The following is a 26,054-nucleotide window of genomic DNA, read 5'->3' on the forward strand; positions in this document are numbered from 1 at the left end:
CTAAGATCATTGTGACATTACAAATGGGAATGTAGTATGACATAATATTAGATAAAAAAACAAATGTACTCTGCTTTTAAAATAATATTCAAATTAAAATCATATAAATGACCTTTTAAGGGGCACACAATATGGCTAAAATATGTGTCCCTAGTAAAGGTTACTTGTAATGCTACAGCATACAATGATATTTTAGACAGTTTGGAAGGTCCCTTTCCGTAGGCACTGTGACTGTTCTCATGCATATCAAGCCAGCTCCATAAAGACATGCATTAAGGAGTGTTTAGTATAGATCGGGTAGGCAAACTCCAGCCTTTAGACCAGATACGGCCTAGTCAGTAGTTGGTTCTGGCCTAATGCCCTCCTGGTCAATCCGACCTAATCCCGGCTGGCAGGGGTCAACAACCCGCAGCTCCGGAGCTGCATGCAGCTCTTGAGCCTCCTTGTTATGCCTCCCTTCTCTATTTACCACGGCCTGGGTAAAGGGGCATTCTCTCACCTCCGTATGCATTGACTCGAAACCCGAGTGAGAGTTCGGCCTAGTGTGCCTTATTGACCTCCTAAAATGGCTTAGTAGCCAAAAAAAGTTTGCTGACCCCTGGTGTAGATCATTGTTTCTGAACTGGGGTTTCTCCAGATGTTACTAGGGGTTCTACCAGAGATCGCCTGGGGTTCCTTGAGCAATCAGCAATCTGTGCCTCTCAGGTCAGTCTAACTGATGCTGATATTTTTTTTCTATCTTTAGGGCTGGTCAGCAATGTAAGAGGCATTCTTCCTTCTGACCACCACACTAATGTACTGTGAGCTGTGGATAAAAAATTTATAGCACAGGTTCCCTAACGACCAGAACGTTATTTCAAGGGTTCCCCCATGTTAAAAAGAAAAACACTGATGTATAAGAACCAAAAATGTTCTGCACAAAGTCCTGACCTGAACCCTACTAAACATCAGAATTGGAACACTGACCCAAGTCATCTCACCCAACACCAGTATCTCAAAATGCTAAGTGGGCAAACACTCTCCAAAAACTTGAGTGAAGTCTTCCTAGACAAGAAGAGGCTTTTATAACTGTAAACGGGTGGGGATGGGAGAGTGATGCCAACCTATTTGACTAAAAGTATTATTAATATTTTTATATTATCATCAATAAACAGACAGATACAGAACAGGAATATGCTGGGCATGTAAATATGATCAAAAATGTTCTAATTATTTATTTTTTCTTAGATTTTTCGCATGCATTCAGGTCAGAGACAGAATTAAAAAAAGACAATGTTAAAGCACATTAAATAACTTGTGAATATTATTTACTAGGTGAGTTATTAACGTAAAAATAAAAATTGTTATAAAAGGGAGATGAATTTATACAAAATAAACAATATTTTTAAATGTAAGCACAACACAGCAAAACTCAGAGAAAACATTGGATATAGCTTTGGATTCAATCGGAAAAAGATTCAAACCCCTGTTGGGTTTTGTAGCTTTCTGTAACTGTAGGAGAGTTTTTTTCTGAATTCCTGTCCTATAACAGGAAATAAGTGGAAATTTCTGCAATGTCAGGAAAAATGTTATGGGTAACATCAGTCACCGCAACCATTATCTGCAATGAAAGTTTTTTTCCCACCTTTAACTATCATAAAATATTGGATTTTCTTTCACTTTCTGCCATGGGGACCAAAATATGGTGACTGACCCAAAATGGAGGTCATATAATTCCCTACTGTATCCACACTAGAAAAAAATGTTGTCTATGGTTGTTTTTTAATTCACAGCCCACTTAGAATGCTATTTTTTTAATCTATTTGAATAAATTTGGAATATCTAACAAGAATGTTCAGGGCAAATTAAAAAAAATATTAATTATTATTATTATTATAGTGGTATAAAATTACTATAAACATACTGATTGCTATAGGGTCTAAAAGGGAGAAGACCTGGAAGCAGGATGGTGCACTCAGTGATTGCCTGCAATGTCAAATATCTATCCCTTTTACCTAGAGACATGGCAGTGAACTGTGTCAATTTTATATTTATCTTCCTTTTTCCTGTTCAGGCACTGACTTCATTTCCCGGGTGTTCCCCAAACTTGGAGCTTCCTTGGGACTTGGAAGATGGTAGCAGCAAGCAGGAATTTGAGGTGTAAATAGTATGCATAGGGTTTCAGGGACACAAACCATGTTACACAGATTTCAACCCTTCCATAACTAAAATATGTGTTTACACAAAAATTATATAATGTGTGAACACAAAATACAGGATATAGATGTTTTTTTTATGCTTTTTTATTTCCTGTTTATACACCTATATTTTAAGTCATTGTATTTTACTTAAAGAGGAACTATACTCAAAAATAAAAAAACAAACAAAAATACACTTTCCCTCAATCCCACAGGGCAGTCCGATCCATCCGGGGGTGTCCTGCATGGGGTCCCACGTCGTCTCGGCATCTGTCCCGGACCCGGCACTCCTGGTGCAACATCTTCGTCTTCTCTTCGGGGTTCTTCATCCTACGTCACCTGACCCAGGCGCGAGATCAGGTGACGTAGGATGGAAAAAAAAATTTGCCAATCTCACTGCGCATGCGTGACATTGTCAAATTTTTCTCTTTGAGCAAAAAGGTTCCTTCTGCGGGTGCCCTTTTTTAAAAAAGGGTGTTGCACCTAAAAAAAAAAAATAAACAACATTTTTACCTTACATAAAAGGGTTCTTTACCCATTTATGTAAAGTGAAAATTGAGAGTTTAGGTACACTTTAACTAAATAAAATGACACATTTACAGCTATTGACTGTTTGGCAAGGTGCTGGGGATGTGACCCTGCTGTGTGTCACTTAGTATTTATCAATAAGCTGATATTTACCAGAGCTTTACAAGGAAGGATCAAAGGGAAATGAATGAAATTACAGAGGAGATATCTCTGGAATCCAAGACTTTGCCCTGTTCTGCAGTGTTCTACAGGGCATTTCAATAAGCTGACTAGAATATTTGGAAGTCTTGATGTCTGTGTCTCTTTCAACAGATAGAAACTCATATGGTGACATGAGGATGCTCCAGTGGGTCCTACTTTTTCTGTTATTGTCAGAGGAACATAATGGAGGCTGCCATTGATAATTCAGTTTTTGAGAATAGGGGTTTTCTGGCTGTCATGCTGATCAAATTGGCTCCATTCCTGACTGAGACCATAAACAAGTCTAGAGATAAGGAAGACTGATACTTTTTGACATGTTTAGAGTTTGTGAGTAAAAGTAATGAATTCTGCCCACTGCCAACTATCATCTTCAGAAGGACGCCAACATTGGAACAGCTGGCATGATAGAAAACAAGACATTATATTGCAATTTACTAATACTATCCACATACACCTTTCGTGCAAAAATTTGAAGACCATAGGCTTGCTGGACATCTCATTCTAAAACCATGACTGGTAATATTTAGTTGCCCTACCAGTTCTTCCATAGCAAACTCATCAAACCACGTGTTTATGGAGCTAATTATGTGGACAAGGCCACAATCATGCTGGAGTAGAAATGGGTCTTCCCCCAAACTATTACCAAATGGTTGGAAGTGCAGAAATGTCATAATTAGCATGGCCAGGACCAATCAGTGGTAACACTTGAACTCATTCATTTGGAGATTTGCCCTCATACCTTTGGCCAGATATGTGGCAGATGTTTTGTTCTTCACTCCATCTTTATCTAAAAAAGCTTTGGGCTGGAGTTGGTCTTTAAAATGCTTTTGCTATAAAGACAGCTATCTTGGAATCATTCTACAATAAAACGATAATTTAGTATCTGTAAAAGAAACACTTCAAAGTATTTGTTTATTAGTGGGACTTTCACTCTTTCATTTTTATCAGTTACAATACAACCACACCTTTTCCATAAAAATCTTACTACCTTTCACTTTTGGCCTTTCACTTTTAATCCCAATTAACATTTTATGGAGCAGGTAGAACCTTATATTAACTCTTCATGTCAGTAGAGTTCAAATATGGGAGTAGGGTCCTTTGCACACAATGCTGAATACAGAAGTACAATCTACATCCTGCTTGATTTGTTCCACCATGTTTAACTGGGCTACCAATGTCTTCTTGTGTGCATGAGTACCTATTTAATGTACTGCCCTGCATAATATGTTGGCGCTATAATAATACTGTTTATTATTATTATTAATAATAATAATAACAGTATTATTAAAATAGATTCAAACTTAATGGGGTCTAATTACAAAGCAGTGAATCTGATATTCAGGAAACATTCTCTCAGGTCCTGGTGTTTTTAGTGGTAGTAATTGATTGTCTACCAGAGAATGTTCAATGATGTCTATAATGACTATATATAGACCGCGATAACTTAAATTTCATATATGCTACAAAGTTTTGTAGACACTATGTCTATGTTTCCAGTATGTTTGGCATCATTCCTATATAGTTCTTTGTGCATCTGTTGTAAAAATTCTTACCTGAAGATCTTACAAGCAACACTAAGCTGCTGCCTCTCAATTAGCAGCAGTGCTGTCAGTCTGCCATGTAGCTCTATTACTTGGCCATTGGACTGCTCATTCGGTTAACTTGATGGGCTTCATATAGCCCACTCAAGGAAAGCGCAAGGCAGTCTGACAAAAATGCTGCTAATAGCGAGGCAGCAGTTGAACGTTGTCAACCTGCAACAGAAAGAGGTTATTCACAGGGAAAAAACTGTGCAACATTTGCAATTTCTCCAGCAAAATATACACCGCAAAGCATGATGCCAAAATACTAAAAATAGATTTTAGGTTTACATATTTTGTATATAGATATACAGATAAATATTTGTATATATATATATAGGTATACAGATAGAAATACAATGTATGCAAATAAAATAATAACATTGTTAGTATACATAATTTCGGAAGATGTTTTCAGTTTTCAGTCTTGGTTTTTAAAAATGCAGCTTTGTTTAACATAAAACCTGGTCATCCTGCCATATAGGTTGTCATAGTGTGATAATGCTTTATCCCCGGGTTCAGTTTGTGCTCCTGTGTAGTCACCCTGTCACACACAGCTGGGTTTACAAGTGCTGTGCTGAGGCTAAATGTTTAGCACCATAGCCAGGGAACTAGCATTATTCACAATGACAGCCTCTAGATTTCCCTTTCCTAAAGGAATCTGGTTTGTTGTTCTTAGCAACACTGGCAGTTTCATTTCTGTTCATTTATATGAAATATCTGCGCCTTGAAGCACACAGACAAAAATTGAACTTAAATATATGTATTATAAAATGTGTAATTTAAATAACACTGGAATTTCTGAGAAAACATTTCACAGGAATTTCCCCGCAGAGATGAATAGTGTGTGAAATCCAAATATAATAATATGAAAAGCATAAAGAATAGATTTATAGTATCAATAAAGTAGCTAAAATTACTTTAAGTGACAAAGCATTCAATCATGACTTATTTTCACCCTGTGCCTAACTTCCTCAAGAAAATTGATAACACTTCTGGTTTTTATTAGCAGATTTCAGCCCTGGACTTTTTAGAGAAATTTAGAAATTGGAAAATGTAGGAATAACATCCACTGAAATATTGTAAATCAGTTATTCTGGCACATATGTATGTGAGAAGATCCTCATACATAGTTTTTAATAAATTGTTTTGAATAAATTGTACAGAAATTGTAACACAAAAAAACAGAATAAATCAACAGGCCATAGACTGCCATGAACCAGCTTCATACATCTGATTTACATCTATCTATCTATCTATCTATCTATCTATCTATCTATCTATCTATCTATCTATCTGTCTATCCGTCTATCCGTCTATCCGTCTGTCTGTCTGTCTGTCTCTGTCTATCTATCTATCTATCTATCTATCTATCTATCTATCTATCTATCTATCTTTCTTATGTTTTATGATTTTGGAGCCCACATTTAACTGTAAGTGACTCAGTCCTGTTTCACTGTGCCAGTAACACTATAAAAATCCTTGGATCAAGGTGATTTCACAGCTCTGTCCAATTCCCAGGAGTCCTGGCTTTTATGCACCTTTTGTGCAAAAGCCAATTGAAAATAAGTCTGACACTCATATGTTTAATCTCGGCAGTAGCCATGAACTTTACACTACTAAACACCACTTCAAAGTGACAGCGGCTGAGCTGTACAATGGCCAAATATTAACCTTTTCTCTCCTGGCGCACACACTGCATGTGGGCGCTTTGGCAAGAGAAGCGTTAAAAGCATTATATTTAACCCCATCTATTCATTATTTTGATTTCCAGTGTACTGGTAGTTTATTAGTTTCCTATTTTTTATATTTTATGGGGAAGTCTGCCTATCATCATCCTCAAACAATTTATTTCCCATTAGTAGATTACCAACTTAATAGAGACTGCCTTCCATTATTAAGATGCATGCTTAATTTTATCATATTATCTGGGATTTTATATACCTACATGTATTGCCAATTTCCAATCTAAACATTCATATGCATGCTTTGGCAAGATAAGCATGCAATGTATGTAGTTAACCCTTTGTAAGCCTCAACTCTTTCTATTTCCAGTTTATGTATTTTCTCTCATTTCTAATTGTATGGTTTTATAGGTAATACAAACTCTGAGTATCCTTTCAATCATGTAACACACAATGATAGAATATTACAGCTTAATGAAGTTTGCTTTTTCAAACAGGACACATACCTTCTACTATTATATATTTTTATCTATCTGCATGTATAGGATTTAATTCTGACTGTAGCCAAAAATCAGTTGGTGAGCATCAGTGTTTGACAGTGGCAACTGATGGTTTCCTAAACACTACTGTCATATAAATATCGGATACATTCTTTCAATTCGAGCATCACTTGTGACTCTTCTCTGTCAGATGATACTTTTGAGCCCTGGAAGAGTTTATTTATCAGATCAGGTATTTCCTAACTGTTAAATTGTATTTAAAGTGGAATTCCAGTTAAATCCTTGTTTGTTAGGCAGGATTTTTATCTTCATTTATGCTAATGGACAGCACAGTAACACATAAACCATGGTGTGTTGCATTGCTGTTTACTAGAAATGAACTTATCCCATCATTTTAGTGCACAACAACACCCTGATGTAACTATTTGCTCATTGTAGTGCACTGTAAATAAAAAAATGCAGGTGCATCATACTGTCTATTTTGCTGTGTTTAATCTCTTTTTATTGAAGAGAGCAGTATTCTCCTAACACAGCCAGCAATACATATCTTACCTTCCTTACACATTTAAAAATATGTATACAATGTCATTGCTTGCTGTGTCTCCATTGAAAAACGAGCCCTTGTTTTCTGACCTAGGGACCCTTTGTCACCATGGCAATAAATTAGGGTGTTGCTGATGGGGGAAACAGATAGCACTGAAAACATGACAAGGGATGAGGTCCCGGTCCCTAAATGTGTCAAAAACTACAGACAATAAAGTATTGACTGTAGTTACACTTTAATACAAAGTCACTTCTGTACAATAAACAAGCTGTGCTGAGACTTACAGTTTCACAGCAGCTTCAAAGCAATGGGATAGAAAAAGAAGCAATCTTCTGAGTTAAGGGTGCAAGGGTGGTTAATGACCCAGATATGAGACTATGAAGGTTAGAGCAGTTAGCAGAGATAACATATTACTCATAAATTCCATGCAGTCCTGTATGCCTCTACTTCAAATACACACACAATTTCATTCTTTCAGCAACTAGTCAGCCGGTCCAAAATTTCAACAGGCCATGCAGTGGTATTATCATTAGGTCACAATTTGCAATGACCTACTTGAGTTTAAGCCTTGAGGCATAGAAAAGATATGTATTACACACTGATCCTGGTGTATTGAGGCTCTCCAAGCCTATAGAAGATAGACTTTCATGGAAGAACCTGGCTTATCCAGCAAACCTGGAATTGATTTCTTATAAATCGTTTGCAATTAGTTGGCAATGTTTTTAATCCTAGATCAGATCTATTTGAGATTTGCTGGATCAGACATTTTCTTTATTATATTCTATCTTTTCTGAAGATGATAGTCTATCCGTTGATAGACAGTGAACATTACTGTTAATGCTACAGCATACAAAGGCATTTTAAACAATTGTGAGCTTCCCTCCCTATAACCATATTCTGGTGGAGGCAATTTTCTTTTGCAATATGATTGTACCCCTGTGCTCCAGTCCATAATAAACTAGTAATAAATAATAATAGCATTAATTGTAAGCCAGGTCTTCACATCCAACATCTGTACCTTACAAATGATGTTATGCCTGCCAGTCAATAGCCTTTTGTATTTTGGACTTGCATTTAAAGAGGAACTAAACTCAAAATCCCCCATAACACAAAAAATACACCTATCTTTAATCCCGCAGGGCAGTCTGATCCATCTAGAGGTGACTTCTATCGGGTCCCACGTCATCCCGTCATCTGTCTTCAGGCCGACGCTCCAGGCGCCGCCATCCTCTCCTCTTCCTTGGGGGTTCTTCTTCCTGTGTCACTGGACCTAAGTGCAAGATTGGGTGACGTACGTTGGAAAAAAATTTGCCGATCTCACTGCACATGTGTGAGATCGGCAATTTTTTTCCCTTTTCACAAAAAGGCTCCATCTGCGCATGCCCGGGATGCTCGAGCATCCGCAGAAGGAGCACCCAAGAGCCTCCCGGGATGCGTGACGTAGGTATCCCAGGATGCTTTGCACTCCTATTCCTTCTCCTAGGCGACTGAGAATTAGAGGGTGGTGCTACACCCTTTTTTTTTTTTAAAAAACAAACAACAGACTTTTTACTTTACAATAAAGAGTTGTCTACCCTTTTATGTTAAGTGAAATCACGTTGAAGGCTCCAGCAGTGGTCTTCCATCATGTGTCTATCCCATCTGTCCTGCTACCTTTCTTCCATCACCTTTATATCTTGATGGAACCTCTCCCCTTGTTCCTCACTGAAATCGCCAAGGTTTTCTGGAAATTTTTGCAAATGGCTATGGAGATAATGTACCTATACGCTCATAGTAGCGCCCAAATTTTTAAAGATTAAGATCAAGTTTTGTACCAGTTCTTCATTTTTTTGTGCTTTATGTGCCTAAGAAGCTCTTGACAACCATGACATAGTTGTGCCAGGCAGAAGCTTCAGTATCAGTCATGTAACTTGTGAAATTTGAATCATTTATCCGTTTCCGAATCTGGGGTTCATCAAAGATTCCTGCTTTTAATTTTTCAGTACTCAATCCAGGGAAGAATCTACAAATGTATTTGAAGCAATCGCCGTCCTTGTTCGAGCTCTAACAAATTGCTTCATTAATCCCAACTTTATGTGTAGTGGATGGAGAATGATTGTTTTTTTTTGTCAACCATTGGCTCAATAATGATGTTTGCTGCATCTTATTTCATGTTTTACTTAGGAGGCCATGTCACTTTTTCCAGTGATCCTGCTTTGCTCTAGTATCCTACAAGCAGATGAAACATGGGTACTTTGTGTATCCACTTTGCTGTCCAAGTAGGAAGTTCACCATTTTTAAATTAACACATATGGATCATTGGTGTTCATGATAGCAAAGCTTTTTTAAGACATTTCGATATTTTCATTTCTTCTTTAAGTTTTGTAGAGTGACCAATTGGAATTGATGCATAGCAGTTGCCAATATGCAGTAAAGGAGATTTCAAACTTTGAGTGGATATTTCTATGAAAAGCCGCCAGTGTTCTGCTCGGTATTCTGGTACTCCCATATGGGCTAGTAGTTCAGGGATGTTACAACAGTACACCAAGTCTTCACTGAAATATGGTAGGAGTGTCACCTCTCTTGTCCTATAAACCATTATTTTAACTTCTGGTCCCTGACAGTTCTTTTCTTTTAGCCTGAATGTTAAAAGTTCAGATGCTTGTTTTGACAGACTTAGGTCACATATGAAATCATTGAGCTCTTCTTGGGAGAACTGCTGATTTGATTAAACACTTCCTTTATATTCACTTCCACTGCTAACTCCTGGATTACACTCCAAACCCTGTATATCCTCCATGTCAGATACAGAAATATCAGGGAGTGTACTGAACACTGGTACGATAATATCAGCACCATGCGGCACAGGTCGTCTTGCTGATTCCAAATCAGGATACTCCTACTTATTTTTCTTGTAACGATTGAAACCTTTTTTAGGCTCTCGCCATACCATAGGTACACTGAATTTCAAACTTTTCAGTTTTCCAATTTTCCACTGACATAGACACTCTACACAAGTTTTGCATACCATATGGGGCGCCCAATCCTTTTATTGGTCCCCCAGTTTAATACCAAAATAAGAAAGATATTCTTGTTTCACAAATTGTCATGTTTCTTCTTTGCTGGGAATATTCACCACAAATGTAGAAAAAAACATTTGGGTCATTTAAACAATTTCTTCTTGAAGAACTCATATTTCTGTAAAAAAAGATAATGTATGAATAAAAAGAAGGCAAATAAAAGTTTTATGAAAATAATGCTACATTTATTATGAATAAAATGCAAAACATCAGTGCAAATAAAGATTGATAATAATATGCTGTGTTAATATTTGTTGTTGGTAAAATTGTCTATTCCAATTCCTGTATCACAAGAACTAGAGCCAATTCAATGAAACTGATGTCATTTCTGGATTCAGCAGACCTGAAGTACACTAAATATATTGAAAAATCCTTGGCAAGTAAAACATTTTTTTTGGTTGAGCTGTGTAATAGATGCCCACATAATGGACACCTTCTCTATAGGAATAAATAGGATTTCTTTGCACAGAAATCCAGAAGAAGTTCGGAACACAGAAAGGTTTTACATTGGCACCTTTTTGGTTCTCTGTGAGTTACATAGCTTGGATCTGACAGGAGCGCAGGCAAGTGAATAGCATGTAGAGTTTTGTAAAATTATCCTTTAAAGTATATATAGAGTTGAAAAGTTTTTTTAGTTCTGGATAGAATGTGGAAGGGTTAAAAATCCTGCAAATGTTTTTGGTCCGTAAATCCAGAATAGATTACATACAATATGACACACAAACAAACTTAAAGGCATTTTTACCCTACACTTTAAAAACCCTCATATGCTGGACATGGATACCTAGACTTGTCTGAAGCACAAAGTAATTATTGTGCTTTTTTTCCCTCCGCAAGTTCAAATTAAGCCAAAATATGATGCTGCAGACACGCCTCAAACTATTAGGTCACAAATACCGCATCCATATAAAATCACAGTCCTGGCTGTCTGATGACTAAATAGTTAACCAAGTTTTGCTCATCCTCTTACTGAACATATATCTCCAGTAGATGAGAAGGATCTTGGGATTTGAACATTGTATTTTCTTCATCTGTCAGTACTGGATGTGCTTTCTCAAACCACCAGTCCCCCATGCTGCTTCAAACATGTGTTTTTGCCTCCTATGCTAGAGACAGGGATTCCAAAGAAAAATCACAGTTGCAGTTCTTGGGTGGATACAAGGTAGAGTAATCTTGGCTACATGTAAAGTCACACAGAGCAAAGTAAGTTCAAGGTTGTACTCAAGCATTTCTTTTTGGCAGTCGTTAAAAAAATGCTGACAAAAGCTTGTACTGAATCTGGATTTCCAAAATATTGGAAATTCTCCAATATCTAATTTAAGACATAAGTCTAAGGCCAACTTCATCAACAAAAAAAAAATAGTTTGGCCTGGTTTCTGGAAAATTGCACGATCATTATATTTATTGATAACTTCAGAGACAAACTTACTGCAATTTCTATTGCCATCACACATTCACACCCAATAAACAGCACCATGAAAGTGATATTTGTGTCCAGATGGCTTCTGGGTAATGCAGGGTAAAATAATAATGAGGGCTTTTGCTGTAAGAGTGTCCTTCACTATGCACTTGTACTTGGAACAAACCCATATACAACTGCAAGTAAGTGACAAGTTACCTAGAGGCCTATGTAAGAGCTGTTGGGTTCAGACCCCTGGGTGTAAAGCCAGGATTTTATTTTGGAGGACGTTTTCTAAATCCAGACCATAGGGTGCCATATGATGCAAGCTTGTTTGTCACAAAATTTTTATTATTAATAGAAGAAATCCTGATGTCCATTACCATGACCTTAGCCCTTGACAAGAATATAGGGGGAACTAATAGCAAAGAACTTTCCCTCTGATCATACCTCTGTTTTAATGTCAATGGAGGAGCAGAGATTTCAATGAAGACTGTCAATTCTGGTAAATAATTTTGATTTGATATCAGCAAGGCAGGTCACAATGGCCTTCTGAAAGCATCTGGGTCTTTACATGGGTGTATGTCTGTATGAAGGTCATTCACTATACAATTTGCCTTAATGAATTTTATATTTCATTTCAGCTACATGCTTCTGGTAGCATGGTTATGACCGCTGAGAGATTTCGCCTACTTACAAGCCCAATAAAGTTTTCATCTATTTTCCCAGGGTAATTTTTCAGAACATGTGCTGTGATATCAGCCTGATTTCTAAAAACTGGCCACACAAGATGGCTTTCCAGAGTTTTCAGATAACAAGGGCTAATGACTAGCATTGCCTGGAGTTTTCAGTGAACCATAATCATTCTTTATCACCACTGCGTCATCTGATAGGCCCACCAAAGATTATTTGTTGTGGCTTACTGCAAATTTGCACCTTTGAGCCAAATGATGCTGGCCTCCTAATAAGAAACCTGTAAAAACAGAAAACAAGAAAATAAATAAATAGTACAATTATAGTATGTGATCTCCTTACTGCAATAAAACATCTTGACTGATCGCTGTCTCTTTCTGTCAAAAAGTTATGAGCTGCTTAGAAAGGCATAATACTTCATTGAGGCCCAAATAATTTAAGATGGCCAAAGATAGAAACAGGAAGAGGGGAAGAAAGAAGATGGCAGTGCCCACTACGGAATGGGTTATTTTATAGCAGAAGAGACATTGCCTGTCCCTTCTGCAATAAAGTACCCATCTGATCAATTTTTTTTAAAAGAAAGGTTCAGTTCCAATATAAGGTCTAAGGTCAATCTAAGGTACCATAAATACTCAATTGCAATTGCTGATAATGTGGGCTAGTGTACATATACAGTGTATGAAATCCTTTCAAGAGAAGGACTGGGAAGCAAGTAGCTTTACATTTCACGTAGACCAGTCTATTAAAACCCAAAGAAAAGTTAGTGTGGCTATAAGAGTGTTATTGCAGTACTGGGTTTCTTGGCAAGCTAGGATGGTTAGGCTTACTTATCCTACTAGTGTAGTTATCTTTTAAGGAGATGTGAACTGGCTTCACAGTTTTTTTTTTTATTATTTTTTATTGGGTTACACCAGCATTCAAAAGTACAATGGTAACAAAATACCATATATGCTTTAACAAAGAATGGTCATTTTAACAATATATGCAAATATACAAAATAGAAGACCAACAAAAATTTAGGCCAAGTAGGGAGAAAAATATATCAACAATGGTGTCAATCGAACTTGTCCGAGTCTAGTGTGCTTACTAGAGAGGAATGGTTTAATGTGGGGGTGGAAATTATAGGCACATAATAGGACGTATTAGTTTTCACTTTGAAAGTTTAATTCATAAGAAAAACACGAACACGCAGAGGAAGCGAGACAGAGTTAAATTATTGTTGCATAGAAATAGTGAAAGGCACTGTTACATTGCAGTCTCCTAACCTCTTCTCTAAAGGGGGTATTTCAACACACTCCATCAATTGTTAGAGATCGTCCAGCGTGCAATCATCTCCGGAAACAGAAAGGGCAAGAAATGGGTGGGGTAGACTGGACTGGAGTGTAACAGTGGTTGGCTGGGTTTATCAATATGACAGCGCCAGAATAAGATCATTGCAGAATAGCTGCAATTAAAGAGGAAACAGGACAGATGTTCCCTGGAAAATTTCAAGGTTGCCTAAAGGGTCGCTAAGCTTCAAGCACAAGCTGGTTTATTTTAATGTTACTGATAATGGTCATAAATAAGTATGTTCATTAGTTTACCTGTAAATTTAGAAAATACCTTTTGAATTTTTTTTAGAAAAGATGTATAAAAATGTCTATGCTATACCTTAGCGTATCTGGCACCTTAACAGTATTTATGGCCATACTTGACTTTTTATTTTTTATTTTTATTTTTAGGAAAATATTCTCATCCTTCCTGTGTCACTAGGAATGAATATGTGTAAAATCTCTCCAACAGGGTTCTAGACCGTGATACTTTATAATATTATGATATTATTATATAATAATGATAATAGTAAGTCTTTTAAAATTAGAGTTAATTAAATTAGACGTTGGATCCACTTGAAAGAAATTTTACAAACAGGGACAGAAATAGTAAGGAAAAACAGAGCTGTTGACCCTTCCCTGTTTTGTTTACATCCATACAATAGCTTTTGGTTGGAGTTGGGCTATAACTTGTTTCTGCATGCATAAACAAAACTGACAATATAGTACTGGGCCTCTATTTTTTAAAGTATAGCAGCTGATCATAATGTTAGAAATTGGGTACCATATGTTGGGTTGCTAATGTTTAAAGTGTTATGTTGTCCTATAAAATACTATAGCATTTATCTGTATGACCCTTTTGTTAGGTAACACATGTTACCTAATCGACGATACAAACCTTGTGACATGACCTGACAAGCTCCCTCTGTGTTTTTTTTTATTCCGAATACATGGAAGCAAGCAGATCCATGTTCAAATGGTAAACTTTCATCCCAAGGCTTAGGCTTGGAAAACCAGGACACACGGCGTCACATAGCTATCTAATATTGCATAGCCAGCTTTACCACCACTCCTCCTGACCAGTGCTGTACAGTTACACAGGTTGGAAGATGGGACAAAGACATTGGAATACAGGGACACCCCTGTACTTCTGTGCTCAGATTTCTGCTGACATCCCCTATCATGCCTGTCATCAGAATAAGTAGTAATAATTGCACTCCATCATCTACATGACATTTCATTTGTTTATGCAATGCTTTACTTATATTTGCAATGTTTTAATTACTTAGTAGTGTATTTAATATATATATATATATATATATATATATATATATTTTTTTTTTTTTTTTGTGCAGGTTGTTTCTTATTGGTAAGATTTTTTATTAACCTACACAAGGCGAAGCAAGTGTTAATCTTTCTAAAGTGTGGAAATTTCCCTCTTGGGGAGATGTCATTGAAACTAGTGCCATTACTTGACTTGACCCGGCCTCAATTTATGGTTCTGGGTCAAACTTCCCAATGATGTGAATTTGAGATAATAGTCACCAGGAAACATCAGAAGGAATAATCTCTCCAGTGGGGACATGGCAGTAAAAGCTTGATAGGGGTTTAACACATTGTTATGCTATGAAAAAAGAAAAATGAAAAATGTTGGCTTTACACACACTTTAAAAGATTAAAGATCACCTCCGACTGCTTCCAACTTCCCTACCCCCAAAACAATGCTTATGTCATTACTTGTCAGTGCTAGTACATTCTGCTTGGCAAAATCTTAGAAGATTCTACTGATCTGTATATGCAGCCTCTCTTTATAACATGACAGTCAATCAGGTGCCTTCTACAAAGGTTTCCTGCCTTCCAGGCAAAGACAGGAGGATCGAGAACCTGACACGAATATTTCCATAACTCAGTAAATACTTCCTTCACTAAGCCATTAAGCTCAGATCAGAGGTAAATAGACAATAGCTTTCAGCTCCCCTTCTGGTCTGGTACCCTCAGGAATTCCAAGCATGTGCCCTGTAAGCTATCTCCAGGTAGATAACACAAACCCTTTTTCCTTTCACTGGCTGCTTCAAGATTAATACCTACCACAATTGGTCTTTTCCTCCAAACTTGTCATCCTGCTGTTCATCTCTTCCTATGGTGCCGGATCTATACTCTAGTTATCAGCAAAAGTCACCAAACCTATGTTGTGGATGACAAGCAACCAACTGGTACACACAGATTTATGGTGCACATTCCCAGGGTCAGAACCAAACACCAAAAAACAGACATCTATCAGCAACAATGACCACAAAGCCAGAGTGCTGTTCTTTGTATATTATATATAATATACTGCACATACACCATGTGGGTGGGGCCAAAGTGCAACATGCTGTAACTGCAAGGGGGTATGTAGAGAGACCACTGATTCCACAGATATAACAAAGGTACTTCTCTGCAGCCTGTTGGCAGGGGAGGGGTGACTATACTGTGGCTGCTGTAAGGTTGTATGTAGTCAATGTAACCAAAAGTTCAGCTTTCAGTATTTCAATGCGATACTTATTTAATAATAGATGCATTTTAATACCCTGCATATACTTTAAATTAGGAAAGTATTAAACCAAATTATTTTTCTAAACATGTTTCATGTCAGTCAAGTGAGAAGTGAACTTTGCTTTTTATTTTGAAGAGAAATAACACGTAAAACATTTACAATTTTTTATGAAGTACAGTGTCATTACTAGGCCTATAGTGGATAACGTTTTTATCAACTAAATCATATAAATGGCCCACTTTCTTTACAGATCAACAGAGCTGGAGATCTGCAAAACACTGGAATAGAAAAGGATTTTCCAAAGCAACTCCTATACTCCTACATAATCAGCCCTGCATCAAAAGAATTTACAAGAAAGGGAATTTATATTTTTGTCCCTCAAAACACTTTAAAATTGAGGAATGCAAAACACCAGCACTTTACATTTGTGTTTTGTATATTTGTTTTATATGTAGGAAGCTGGATTTGCAAGATACTTTCAATGCCTGACATATTTTAGTTATACGTAAGAGTCCTATCATGGTGCAAAACATTGCTGCTATAAAATGTGTTTGATTTTTTACCAGAAAGTGAAGAGCACTCTTACTGTCAGTAAATTGATATATATTATGAAAATATATTTCTATAGCAACATTTGTATTGTTCATTACTATAGCACTGCTACACAAACATTTCAATTGCCGTAATAAGGTTGAATCACTATAATTGAGTGGTATGTGTTGCTATGTATTGTGTTCCTCAAATGTCTACCATTCCTAGCAACTTTTTTATAATGTGAAAATGAGCAGCAGGCTAAGAATATTAACAATACTAGGTACTGAAAATGCTGTTGATTTTGCCAAAAATGAAGTGTTCTTATTTCTTGTGAGATAAACAAGCAACATTACCATCTTTTGTTTTTCTTTTGTAAACTACTAATCCCATCAGTCTACCGTGCAATAGAGATGTAGAAAAAATTGAAGTTCGGTGTATGTTTCCAAACAGGTAAAAATACATTTTCTCTCTTAAAGTAATGGCTTATGAGAGGACCATATTTTGGCTATCAGATTGATACACTCAAAATAGTGCACCATACTCGATGTTGCAGTCTAGATGCAATTTATCATTCCTTGAAATTCTAACATGTTTTTAAAGGCTTTGTGAAGTTCCCCTTCATAAGGGCTTTACAGTTACAGAAAGTTCAGAACAACAAGAACACTGTACACTTGATAAAGCTTGTCAATTGTTCAAGTGTTTTGTTGTCCAAATTTTAAGACCTGATGAAGGGGAGCCCACAGATCCCCCACAATCTGCTGTTTTTTTTTTTGTTTTTTTTTGTTTAATTGTGAACAACTACAAATATTTGGATTTAAATACTTATTTGGTTTTCTTCCTTTGTTTTCCTATAAGTTATAAGCAAACATATTCCAAACACCCATTTATCTAAGGACATGAGACAAGCTATAGAAAACCCAGAGGCACAAGGAGGAAAAAGTAGGATTTGGCAAATATGAATGTGTATAATATTTATAAACCTTTAAACAATTTAGATAAACTGTTTAGGTGGAACTTAAAAAGTGAAGACTGGCTTAATTATAGGAAAAATAAATGTTAATTGTACCTAAGCAGCACATAAATAATGATCTTTTGTTTTGAATTCTACCTGAACAATGTCAGGGCTCTTCTTGGTATGAGAGTTACTCCTACAGTCTAATAGATCCATAGCAGTCTCAGGGCATTTTGTAATCTCAATGTGGTCTCATAGTTCTTCATGCTGGAATCTCTGACATAAGGAAGCAAAACCCTGTTTCTACCAGCATGGAACATATAATAAAACAAGACATGGTATGTCCATAGTGGGGGAAAGATCATCTGGAGGGAAACCAAAGTCAATTAGTAGTTTGCCCTCTGTCTGTCCTTTTTAAGGGTATAACTCCCTGAGATTATTATTATTATCAGTTCTTTCTTTAAATTGTGCTAGACGTTTATCAATAGTTGTTTTTACAAACATTCAGCAACTACTACAGCAATCTTTGCCTGCATTATTCTGAAAGCCAAACTAACTTTCTCATTTTTCTTTGACAATGCAAACACATCCTTCTACTTAAGCAGAGGTCTGCAATCTTTGGCAGGAGCACACACCACCGCGGTAAATAGGGAACATAGGGAAGAAGGGAGCCACAGCAAGAGGAGGCTCAAGAGCCCCATGCGGCTCCAGAGCTTCGGAGGCTCTGGCTCTGGTAGTTTGTTCAGGCCTAATCCTGACCAGTAACCCGCGGCTCCGGAGACGCGCATTGCCGGCCTGCATTAGGCCAGATCGGCCAGGAGGTGTTAGGCCGGAACAAACTACCGTCTAGGCTGTATCTGGCATAAAGGTCGGAGTTTGCCGACCTCTGTGCTAAAGGATGTTTTTTCCTTACTGTATTCACTGTCACAACAGAACACAATATATCCTGGCAATATAAAAAAAAAACAAGATTAGCAAGTTCACTGGCCCTTTCAGTCCTTGAGAAATGCACAAAAATGTAGATAATCATTTTTGAACATTGAGAAAAGAATGCTCACACAAGGACTGACATCACAGACTTATGGATTCAATGTACAGCAGACATTCAGCACAAATGCATCTTTTCCCAGTTCTTACAATATTGATTGCATTTAGTATCATGCAAGCATATATATGTGAAAACATGACTCACAAGTTTTCATGCATATTTGTCTACATTACCTGTGTTTTCCTGCTCTACCAACAGGCCCTAACATATGCACGGAGACATTAAAAATGGAAAAGGCATTACATTAACACATTAACATTGCACAGTTGATAAGTACCACCATGTAAAACAATAGCTAATGAGTATACATGCATTGTTGTGTGGTAAAACTTAAATGGGTCTATTTATAAATGTTTTTATCTAAGATTCCTCTTAAATTTAACCTAAAATTCACACATTTTTTAACCTTGGATTTTAAACAAAAATGTATGAGTAGTAGGTAAAGTTATGTACACACATTAAATAATTATCAACCAATACTGTGCTGTGCTCGTCTTAGGCAAGAATCTGACATGTGTACAGTGGTTGCCCAACATCATTCATGGATTCATCTGAACAAATCAATGACCAATCAAATGACCAATCAATGACCAATCAAAATAACCGCTTTACAAGTATACAAGTAAAGGTAGAAGAGCACAGTGGGGTGCCACGTGCTTGCCCTCCCTCCTCCCCTCTCTATAGAACATACCAAGCAGTGTGTGTACAACACTTGTTTGTTGGTTTGTCACTCTCTGTCACTGGATCAATCATAAAAGATTGTTTCCTCCGACAAAAATATACTGTATGTACGTAGCCTTAACCAATTCCTCCTTTCTAATCTGAAAAAAAGGACATTTTGGGTAAAAGTTGGGTGAAAGCATTTATAAAAAGATCCCCAGGACTCAGCAATTAAATCATGTCTAGCTGGTGGTGTCTTTGCTATTTGCTTTATTAAAGTTTGTTGTGGAACTACACACTGACAAGTTTATTTCTGCAGGGATACAAAATATTGGTGTGGATGGGTCCAGAACACTGGCCTATCATTAAATATAAAGACTGCCCCATAAAAACTTTGAGGTTCATTCTCATTTTATGTTTTAATACATCCTCTCCAACTCCTGCGTCACTTTCTGTGTCTGTCTGTCATTTGAAACTCCTATTTTATGTACAGCGCTGTGTAATATGTTGGCGCTAAAATATAAATACTGTTTAATATTAATATTAATATTATTATTAATAATAATAATATTGTTAATAATAATAGTGCTTGCACTCTTGTAAGCCATTGTTTCAGATATATCAGATACATCTCTGTAATGTATTGGTGTGCATTGCCCGTTTTCGCACAGTATAAAGCCTTTTGATGGCAATGGGAGAATATGGAAAAGCATGATAATTATTAACATGTAAAAATGCATGAAACACATGAAGAATAGTGTGAATACAGCCAGAAGTGCTTTAGGTTTTGAACTGTTCGCAGAAGATTTAGACTACCAGACAAGCTTCTATTGCTCTCTTTGTCCCTTTCACATCACTTTACATTTGGTCACCATGATAGAATGAGAGCTCTCCAAACTTCACACAGACAATATTAAAAGCACTTTTCATCCAGTAGCATGAGACAAAACGTTAAAGCTGCTATCAGTTTTTTTGCTGTCTGTGTTCCAATTCTGGAGATTATTGCTCACTTCCTGTGTGTTATATGTGTTTCCTAAACAGGGACACATATAGAAAAAAAGGTAAAGTGAGCTCACATGTTGACCTTACAGTATATTTGGTTTAGGCAAAAGAGTTTTTTAAGATATTCACATTTCTCTATATAATCATCACCTCTGCATTATTATTATTATTTATTAAACAGGATTTTTATAGCACCAACATATTACGCAGCGCTGTACATTAAACAGGGGTTGCAAATGACAGACAAATACAGACAGTGACACAGGAGGAGACGACCCTGCTCTGAAGAGCTTACAATCTAGAAGGTGGGGGCAGTAACACAATAGGAGGGGAGATATCTAGTGGTGGGAAGTAGTGACGATTTCAAAAGACAGAAGAAAATGGGTAGGCAAGTTTGAAAAAATGGGTTTTGAGTGCTCTTTTCAATGAGCAGAAAGTAGCAGCAAACCCAATAGGATGGGGAAGACCATTCCAGAGAGTTGGGCAGCTCTAGAAAAGTCTTGGAGCCATGCGTGTGATGAGGTTATGAGTGAGGAAGTCATTAGTAGGTCATTGTCAAATGTCATTAACTCAATCTAAGGTCAAATTGGGGGGGAGATCAATTAACATACCTGCATGAATACCTGGAGAAAAGCCATCCAAACACAGGGAGAACCCACAAACTCCATGCAGATAGTGTCCTGGCCAAGATTCGAACCTGGGAGGTAGTGCTGAAAGGTCAGAGTGTTACCCACTGAGCCATCATGCTGCCCAATCGGTGTCCATCCTTTAATCATGGGTATGCCCAACTTCTTTTGTCCAACATTCTCTCCTAGATGGGATCTCCCTTTTTTTTGTACCTTACCCTTACATTCCAACCAAGGAAGAAAGTCCTCTACCCCTTCATCTTTTTGTGTTATATAATACACTTCCTCATAACCTTTTCAGTCAATCTTTCAGTAACTTGAAATAGTTTTATGGGTTCTTTTAATTCTGTATTGTTTAGGGAACATTGGGAAGTCACATTTCCACCATACTCAGTGCTGGTGAGGCCTCGCTGGGAATATTTGTCTTGATCTGGGCACCACAGCTACAGAAACACGTGGATAACCTGGAGCGTGTCCAAAGGACAGACAGAGAAATGATTAGAAGTGCAGTGTATGGTCTGTTAAGAAAGGCTGAAATAATTTGGTTTTATTAACCCTGTTGAAGAAGGAAGTTACAAACTATGCAGGAGTACGGTGGGGCTAAGTTGTTATCCTCTCCATGACCTGACATACTGGTATCTAATGGCATAGTGACTGAAACTATAACTGAAATGGGTTACAACAACAGACAGGGCCCATGTGGAATAAGCAGGATTGGCTATAACTGAAACAAGGCCTTAGATGTAATCTTGAGAGACACCCAGTATGGCCTAAATGGAATGCTGTATTGTGAGATTTTTTGTGCCAATTTATGTAAGCCAGGAGTAAAATGGTAGTATATGTTGGGCCTCACAGAAAATGAATATCATTGTATTGGCTTTCTACATAGCAAAATAGTGTTGTTTCCTGTATTGAACTGTAGTAGAGCAGACACAGGGGGTGCTGGAAACATTGGGTCTGATTTATTAAAGGTCTCCAAGGCTGGGGAGGATACACTTTCATCAGTGAAGCTGGGTGATCCAGCAAACTAGGAATGGGTTTCTCTATAAGTCATATTGACCAGATTCATTCCAGATTTGCTGGATCACCCAGGTTGACTGATAAAGAAGTATCCTCTCCAGCCTCAAAGAGCTTTATCAAACAAGCCCATTTAATGGTATTACAGTTCATACACTGCTGTTAGTTCTTCGTAAGACTGCAGTACCTTTGCAAAACCTCCTATTACCTATCATTGCCTGCAAAGGGGATAGGAGGATGCAAACCCAGTAACTGATAGCGGTGACCGACCAGGATGACCAGTTGTTAAGATTTATGACTGTAATACAAACCCTGCTTGCCCCCGAAGCTATGCTCATATGTTATTTGTCAACCCAGACCAATGATGGTGATCATCTCAGGTGAAGATCTAGCCAGTATGGAGTGGTCCGCCAACATAGTATAGCTTTCTGCAGTGTCAGATCACTGAATGACCCAACTGAACAACTGCTGTTGGCAAGTTGGTCAGACAAAGAATAGTCGGGGTTAACGAGTGAGTCACGCAGGAGTGTGGTGCCAAAGCAATAGAGGTTAGAGGATCGTAACCAGTAATCAATTTATCCAAAACAGAGGTATGAAGACAAGGTCAAGGTCAATGCATAGGGTAGAGGTGGGTGGAGTTCATTTAAGGTCAGGATGACCCAGTCAGTAGCAGAGAGGTTAGTATAAAAGTAGACGAATTAGGCCAAAAACTGGATAAAAACACCCCAGAGCCAAATGATACTTTAGAATAAGTAGCCAGGCTAGGAAATCTAGTGCATCTGGGCACACAAATATTCTTAACACAGTTGTTGCAAACCTGAGAGTCTGTACACACAGTGAGCAGCAGGATGGAAGATCAATTGAAAGGCAGAAAAGAAGGAGCAAGTATAAAGGGGATAAATCAGTTGCCTGACAGAAGCAAAATCCTTTACCAACCACCTAATGTAGACTACACCCAGCATAGTATAAGCACTGATATACTTTATGGACCTGTTATTTATAGTTTTGAATAGCATGGATAGGGGCTAAAAAGATTGTTAGATGTTTATTATTGTCTGTGAATCTTCTTGATGCTCCCCTAAACAATGAGCAAAAAAAGCATTCAACAACCATGTGTTTTCAGTTTGATTAATAGAATATATCTACATTTATAAGTAGAAAAGGGTCAAAACCCCCACCATTTTCTGTTTGTTTTTTGACAACTACGTCCTACTTTCTGTCCTACAGATACAACAAGATATGGGGAGTGAGAGGAATTTGATTTTAGACAACAGTCATTGGAACCTATTGCCCCCATTGGAAGATTTCCCCTCTGTTCTTTTACTTTTTTTATTTATTTGTGTATTTACATCTCTGTTTTTTAGGTTGATGGTGGAGGCGGAGGGGGGCAGGTAAACTTTGGCACCCTTGCTTTGGAATCCCAGAGGACCTTGTCCTGACATTGCTAGTGACAACTCAGGCATTTTATCTTTACTTGTTTATTAAGCCCTGGTCACAGTGGTCATTGGGACAAATAAAGAGGGGTGATTCTCCAAAGCAGGAACACAGACAGCAATACAAAAATAAACTTGACAGTGGTTATAAAACCTCACTAATAATACCAAAGTTCAAACAAAAAATATGATGAGATCATTGGTGAGACCCTCGTAAAACTAATAGTAGCATTGGTAGTGGACTCTTGAATGATCTTAATATATTGCCAAGGTAATTGCAGTTATGCCATTAAAGATGCCAAAAATATTTCTTTTAAACGAAAAAAAAAACATCCTCTAGTTACCTTTATTTTGCAATTTGAACTGTCTCTCCCACACAGTCAGTGTCAGCATCAGGCGCCACCTAATCCTAACTTCTGGCCCAAAATTTACAGAGTGGTCACATCCTGATGACAATCAAAGTTCTTTTATGTGCCGCACATTCCTGACTTTGTGGAATTGATGACTTTGCAAATATATTAGTCCTTTAAAGAGAAAGCAAAGTAATATCTTCAGTGAGTACAGATTTTGAGTTATTATTGTAACAATTTAATCAAAGCAATATTTGATGTGACTTTTATATTTTTATATGCTTCTTGTTACATAGTTTTTTGTCTGTATTTAACATACAGCTTTGTAAACACTACAGGTTATCTGTATGTTAGAGAATGTGTCTATCATTCCTGCTACATTAATGGTATTCCCAGTGATCTGTTCCACTCCTAATATTACAAATGAAAGTCCAAATTAAAAATATAAATTCCAAAGCACAGGTGAAAAAAACAAACAAAATAAAAGATCAGCTCTCAACTGACACAATATCACAGTCTGGTGCTCACCCCTAAAAATTCACCACTCCAGCGTCTAGCACCTTTCTTCTTTTTGGCTGAGTTACATCCAGAATTATTCAACTCACTTGGTGAGAGCTAACACTGCCATGGACATATCCTCTGGGTGGATTTTCAAGCTACCCTTGGAGCATTTTCATAAGAAAATGCAGAGAAATGCCCACCACCCAATGCCAGAGGAAGAAGATAGTGAGATTTTAAAATCCAACAGGGAGGGAATCACCAAAATTAGGGTTCTGGTGTACAGACCTAAATGGAACAAGGAGATTTCACTGCTGGAGTCCCTGATTGATATAGGAAACCATTAGGTGATGTTAGGGGGAACTCCAGTCCGAATCCTGTCTTGGGTGGAATGAGAAATGGTTAGAACCACTTTCAGGTTTTTATTGCTGTTTGTGGTTACCCCCCACCCCTGGGAAAATTCACACTTACTTACAGAGGGCTGAAATTTGCATTAACAGGAGCCGATTTAGCCACAAAGGGCTTTATCTATCTAAACGTATCTGATAGGGAGTATTTGTTTTGCTTATTTAGCCAGTCCGGTTCCAGCTGTCATTTTTACAGGTCTGAAACTAAAAAGATACCCAAGCGCAGGTCTAAGAAATGATGTCAAGTCCTATGCGAGACAGAAATGTGAGTGTGAAAAGACAGGAAGCGGCTGAAAAAAAGTTATAGAAAATAAATGGTGTAAACAATATTTGCTAAAAAAAATTAAAATACAATTGTTTTTGTATTTTTATATTAAATCAGTTTGAGGCTTACATCACTCTACAGGCAAACTCCAGGAACAAAATGGTTTTGCTAATTCAGCTATTACTTTGTAAAATTTGAGGCAACATCATCACTGTGCTGAACATAGCCTGTACAGAGAGCAGAACTGTGGCAGGAACCAACAAGTCCACCCAATAAAGGCAGAAAACTACCGGGGGTGGATACAAGACCAGTCTCTGCATAATGTGAGTGGACAGCAGTGACTGGTCTGTATTACAGGAAACACCTGTTCAGAGGCACAATTTTACACTAAATTACTGCACAGATCTGGAAATCAAGATTCATTAAAATAAACATGCCTCTTTATATTTTGACCGTATTTACTAATCACAGACATCAGCTTAATTCTCTAAAAACATGAAAGAGGATGTCGCTGGCCGTCTTAAAATGTTTAAACTTGAGTTACCTCCAGTGAGGCCCCAGCCCATTGTCTCTGCACTGGCCACTAAATATAAGTTTATTAAAGGGTAGCTTGTGAACAGTCTTATGAGGCTGATTTTAAAAACAATCTTTGGTGAATGTACTTAATAATGGTACCTTTGTTTGGGGGTTAAAAAAAAATTGTGACCCCAATATACCAAAGTTTACAAAGGTGAGTTAAATCTCCAAAGATTAGGTACATGTGCTGGCCAAGTAAATCATATGAGTCTGTCAGTTGAAATATGTGTTTGTATTTTATTGTCTTTGGAGTTAACTTTGCTCTCGAAATAAAAATGTGCAAATTGAACAACTCCCCAGGAATACATGACCGTGCCATGTACATGCATATTGTCTAGCACACCATAACTTGTTGAGCACAGATAACTTGAGATGTTTAGAAGTAAATTCTGTTGTTTGCTTTATAAACATCAACCTCTAAGGACTTTGGTTTAAAAGCAGCTATATGATGGGAGCACATATAAATATTTGTTT

At 37.3% G+C, this 26,054-nt stretch overlaps 2 long non-coding RNA genes across 2 annotated transcripts in view; one reads left to right on the forward strand and one right to left on the reverse strand.

Annotated features, from left to right (window-relative positions):
• LOC140323370 (uncharacterized) overlaps positions 1-17,741 on the forward strand; it is a 255,216-nt gene extending 237,475 nt beyond the window's left edge. Inside the window, exon 5 of the long non-coding RNA XR_011919363.1 lies at positions 16,463-17,741. This is a non-coding gene — a long non-coding RNA (uncharacterized lncRNA). The remainder of the gene's footprint in view (positions 1-16,462) is intronic.
• LOC140323371 (uncharacterized) overlaps positions 1-26,054 on the reverse strand; it is a 66,894-nt gene that overhangs the window by 39,310 nt on the left and 1,530 nt on the right. The window contains exon 2 of the long non-coding RNA XR_011919364.1: positions 23,829-24,008. This is a non-coding gene — a long non-coding RNA (uncharacterized lncRNA). The remainder of the gene's footprint in view (positions 1-23,828; positions 24,009-26,054) is intronic.

This window comes from Pyxicephalus adspersus, chromosome 2 (genome assembly GCF_032062135.1).
Source record: "Pyxicephalus adspersus chromosome 2, UCB_Pads_2.0, whole genome shotgun sequence".
Taxonomy (NCBI): Eukaryota; Metazoa; Chordata; class Amphibia; order Anura; family Pyxicephalidae; genus Pyxicephalus; species Pyxicephalus adspersus.